We start from the raw sequence: 6,000 nt of genomic DNA on the forward strand, positions 1-6,000 counted from the left end.
CCGGCCCATCACATAGCGTACCGGCCCATCACATAGAGTACCGGCCCATCACATAGCGTACCGGCCCATCACATAGAGTACCGGCCCATCACATAGAGTACCGGCCCATCACATAGAGTACCAGCCCATCACATAGAGTACCGGCCCATCACATAGAGTACCGGGCCCATCACATAGAGTACCGGGCCATCACATAGAGTACCAGCCCATCACATAGAGTACCGGCCCATCACATAGAGTACCGGGCCATCACATAGAGTACCAGCCCATCACATAGAGTACCGGGCCCATCACATAGAGTACCGGGCCCATCACATAGAGTACCGGGCCCATCACATAGAGTACCGGCCCATCACATAGAGTACCGGGCCATCACATAGAGTACCAGCCCATCACATAGAGTACCGGCCCATCACATAGAGTACCGGGCCCATCACATAGAGTACCGGGTCATCACATAGAGTACCAGCCCATCACATAGAGTACCAGCCCATCACATAGAGTACCGGGCCCATCACATAGAGTACCGGCCCATCACATAGAGTACCGGGCCATCACATAGAGTACCAGCCCATCACATAGAGTACCGGCCCATCACATAGAGTACCGGGCCCATCACATAGAGTACCGGCCCATCACATAGAGTACCGGCCCATCACATCGAGTACCGGGCCCATCACATAGAGTACCGGCCCATCACATAGAGTACCGGGCCATCACATAGAGTACCAGCCCGTCACATAGAGTACCGGGCCCATCACATAGAGTACCGGGCCCATCACATAGAGTACCGGCCCATCACATAGAGTACCGGGCCATCACATAGAGTACCAGCCCATCACATAGAGTACCGGGCCCATCACATAGAGTACCGGGCCCATCACATAGAGTACCGGGCCCATCACATAGAGTACCGGGCCCATCACATAGAGTACCGGGCCCATCACATAGAGTACCGGCCCATCACATAGAGTACCGGGCCATCACATAGAGTACCGGGCCCATCACATAGAGTACCGGGCCCATCACATAGAGTACCGGGCCCATCACATAGAGTACCGGCCCATCACATAGAGTACCGGCCCGTCACATAGAGTACCGGGCCCATCACATAGAGTACCGGCCCATCACATAGAGTACCGGCCCGTCACATAGAGTACCGGCCCATCACATAGAGTACCGGGCCATCACATAGAGTACCAGCCCATCACATCGAGTACCGGGCCATCACATAGAGTACCAGCCCATCACATAGAGTACCGGCCCATCACATAGCGTACCGGCCCATCACATAGCGTACCTGGACCATCACATAGCGTACCGGGCCATCACATAGCGTACCTGGCCCATCACATCGAGTACCGGGCCATCACATAGTGTACCAGGCCATCACATAGAGTACCGGCCCATCACATAGAGTACCGGCCCATCACATAGAGTACCGGCCCATCACATAGAGTACCGGCCCATCACATAGAGTACCGGCCCATCACATAGCGTACCGGCCCATCACATAGCGTACCGGCCCATCACATAGAGTACCGGCCCATCACATAGCGTACCTGGCCCATCACATAGAGTACCGGCCCATCACATAGCGTACCGTCCCATCACATAGCGTACCGGCCCATCACATAGCGTACCGGCCCTTCACATAGCGTACCGGCCCATCACATAGAGTACCGGCCCATCACATAGAGTACCGGCCCATCACATAGAGTACCGGCCCATCACATAGCGTACCGGCCCATCACATAGAGTACCGGCCCATCACATAGAGTACCGGCCCATCACATAGCGTACCGGCCCATCACATAGAGTACCGGCCCATCACATAGAGTACCGGCCCATCACAAAGAGTACTGGCCAGGGATTAGAAACACACAGAATTACAATGGGATAGTGCTGGAATGTCTTCAGATTTTTGGCCCCACTATCTTTTACATAGAATGTACTTGAATAAGAAATTATTGCCTACACGACCTAAACAAAATGTTGCTCATGGTATTTTTCACAGTCCAGCTATGTTCATCATTGGTCACCCAGTGAGCTGTGCAGCAGATCAGAGAACCTTCAAATGAGTTTGCTCCTGGGCTTGGCAAAACCTGCCGTGTATGTGTCAAAGATACATAAGTTCGTTAGGGTAGGTGTCTCTGACTGCTTGCCAATATTTTGATCTCCTTCACCACAGAATACAATCAGACACTGCCCACCGGTTCACTAGAAGCCTTTTAAACCTGATAAGTATCACAGGATATCAAATATTTTATTGCTCCAAATTATGATATCAAGATTTTTCTTGCACGCAATTTTAATTTGGGCAAGTTGCCCATTTTTATTAGTACTGTCCTCTTTTTAGGGGACGCATGTAGATGCCCTGATGGCATTAGGTTTGGCCAATGCCACCCTGTTGGCCTGAATAAAAAAGAATAATAATCTATTATTACAGCTTAGTATTGTCTCCATTTTCATTTTCTTTGATGGGGAATATAAAAAATAATTTCCATTTTGTAGCAAGACTTCAGTAATGACAGTACGCCTGAATGTTTTACTGGCAGGCCTTGAGCATCATAGGAGCCGTCAAAGTACCCCCCACCCAGTCCTGTCCCACAGTTTTCAACTGCTGGCCATCAGTTTTTTAGGTGCAAAATGGGTGGCCATGAGTTGAATTCTCCCCCCACACAATGAAACTTCACTGCCAACATCCATCTGTATTCATTCATAATATCATTGTAGGCAGTTTTTATATATTATGTAACACATTTCACAAAAATCCTATACTTTAAAGACTCACAATATATAGATTGTAAGGTATATCGTAATTCTAAAGTAGTATTGTAGTAAGACATTGAGAGGCATTATAACTCACTTCAGAGGTTTTGTATCCAGCCCCCAAACCCCAATCAGACAATCTCACATTGTAGACTATTTAAATGAAAAGCCATTTTTCATTACCTCTCCATTCAGGGTTTCTGAAAAACAGATTGGGAGAGAAATTCGACTTGCACTTAAAAAGAGTGATCGCTCTGTGTGCTCCAGCCCACGCTGGCCTGGGTCCCTAGACCAAGGGGCCATCGTGTGGCAGGGGAGTCCCTGTGAGATGTTAATGTCATTATGTAATTAGAAGGTACGTAAAATGTAGTGCTCTGAACTATTAGTAATGAAAGTGAACTGTCTGCAATTCAGCAGGTGCTGCTGTAGGTAGGATCTACAAGCTTGTACCAGCTCAAGTGCAAAAAGCTTTTGTTAATTTAATTGTGTTTTTTTTTAAAGTACCACATAATGTGAATGATCACTCTGCAATCAGTTGCACTGCTAAATACAGCCTTTTAAATTTTAAATGGTCGTCCGCTACCTTAGCAATGCTGGGCACCAGGAATGCGATTGCTGCTCAATGCTGTTAAGGCGTTAGTGATGGAAAATCCATTGAATGACATATTTCTGTCTTTAGCATTAATCCATCCATTCTGGCAGGAAATCCCAAAACTAGCAACAGAGCTGGTAAGTCAGCTTCCTGATGTATTTCCTGCACCTGCCCACAAACTTCCCCAAAACAGGCTGGAAAATAACAGAAAATCCAGGCCAACATGCACATCGGAAATCTCTCTCTTTCAAAGTAAATGGATTAACACCTCTGCTAAAATAGAAGCGAGAGGAATTTCAGATGAATGTGTTAAGCATTCATTGGCTAGTTTTCTGTGCCGTAGGGAGCATGTATACATTTGAATCTCCCTGTAGCTCTACACATTCAAATTTAGCCAACAAGACAGTGGAGCACACAACAGAGTACCTGAAGCAATCAAATCCTTCCCTGAAACATGGGGAATAATCTAAGAATATTTCATGAGTTGTATCCTGAATTGTTTCATCTTTAGTGTTAGTACACCTAGGCCTTCCATACCTAACAGTCAGATAAATGTTTGTGGTCTATCTCTATGTAGAACTGGATGCCACTGAAATAATCCTTGAACTTCTCACATGCCATGAATAACCCTCAGGCTTTCTTTTCCATTTGTATGTAATGCAGTTCAATGTTAGATGAAGCTGCTGATGTATATGCAGTTGTGTGTTTCCTAATCCAAACGATGTCGCATCTGCTGATACCTTGGTCTCCTTATTGAGGTGGTACAAGTTCACACATTGGCACTGTAGTGAGCTCTTCAAAGTTTGAAAAGTTACACTTTGGTTTCCTCTGGGAATTTTTATCTGGAGCACCATTACAGCTTTCTATGGCTTTTCCAACGTAAATTCCTCGACCTGAGACACTGGAAAGAAAAGGAGGATCCCAGGGTGGGTCGTGATGCCCGAGAGGTGTGCTGTGCCCACTTGCCTATACTCACACATCTGTTTCTCATACAGAGGTGACCAGATCTTGTTCTAGGAGACAAGTAGTGCAGACAAAGGTTTCAATCGCAAAGTGATAACAGGCCCACGAGAGTGAAGGTCTGACCAACTGTTATGCTGGATGGTTCTTCAGAAGTGCCCCAATCACAATATGTCATGCTTTATGTGGTATTGCATGTAGGAATGAAAGAAGACATGCCAGTGTGATCACCAGCAGGTGAAATCTGTTTGTTCGCACCCACCAAGATGCTGCCAACTTATTTGCAGACGTCGTTGCACCCACCTGGTAATGGCTGTGGGAAAGTGTCTTCACAGGGTAGAGAAAATAGGAACACAAGTAGGCTATTTGGCCCTTCGGGCCTGCTCCTCCATTCAAATGATCATGGCTGATCGTCTAACTCAGTACCCTGTTCCCGCTTTTTCCCCATATCCCTTGATCCCTTTAGCATTAAGAAATATATCTATCTCCTTCTTGAATATATTTAATGACTTGTCCTCCACTGCCTTCTGTGGTAGAGAATTCCACAGGTTCACCACCCTCTGAGTGAAGAAATTTCTCCTCATCTCAGTTCTAAATGGCATACCCCGTATCCTGAGACTTCTGGACTCCCAGCCATCGGGAACATCCTCCCTGCATCTAGTCTGTCTAGTCCTGTTAGAATTTTATATGTTTCGATGAGATGGGTCAGCGGAGCCAGACGGAGAGCCTGCTTTAAGGACACCTGCTGCTAACATGCACCAAATAGCTGGACAGCCAGCCAGTGACAGAACTGGTCAGCTGCAGCCTCAAGACTTCATTTGCCTTGAGTATTTTCTGTCATTTCCTTAATCCGATGGCTTTTCAGCCTTGGCAAAGGTTGTTAATGGGTTGAAGTACCTTCTGAAACTTTCTAAAGGCTTTCAAAATTTTTGTCCCACCCCCTTTGTGATACTCCGTTCCCATAAATTTCACTTATGCACAAATTCCCGCTCCTACTACTAGTGTGATCCCTACACTTGCTCCAGGCTGGATTTGTGAATAAAGCTGAAAACGAGCTGACCCAGGAAATTTGAGTGCTGTTGATGCATCACCACTTATTTGGATTTAACCTTTTAGATAAAAATTGGAGCCGAAGAGGAAAAATCGATTCCTACATATTGGTTTGGGAGCGCCACAATGGATCTGATGGTAGACTTCTACATCTTGAACATGCATTTTTTCTAGATTCACTAGGAATTCAGTGAAATGCAATGGTGGCCATATTGAATTTGTGTGGCACGTCCTTTTGAACTGTGGAAAATCATCCAGTGAGAGATTTGGCGCTGCCAGAATTGTATTGTGTCTGGAAAGAGCATTTGGAGCTATTTTGAAATATTAGTTTACAGGTTATGTCACTGGTGATGGTAGTAGTAGCAATCAGAATATCATACAAAAAGAATATTTTGGACAGCATTAAAGTGATAGATCAGTAAGTACATCTGGAGAGTAGTTGAGCCCCCCTTGCATAATCATTTGTTTTACCAAGCCCAACTGGCTCCCTGTGCTCTAGTGAATTGACTTCAAGATCCTTGTCCTCATTCTCAAACTGCTCATGGCCTCGCTTCATCCTATCAGAACTATTTTCTTCAGTTGTATGTCTTCACATGTACTCCTTGCCAATTAACTACTCAGCTCCA

Source organism: Heptranchias perlo, chromosome 5, assembly GCF_035084215.1.
Source record: "Heptranchias perlo isolate sHepPer1 chromosome 5, sHepPer1.hap1, whole genome shotgun sequence".
NCBI lineage: Eukaryota > Metazoa > Chordata > Chondrichthyes > Hexanchiformes > Hexanchidae > Heptranchias > Heptranchias perlo.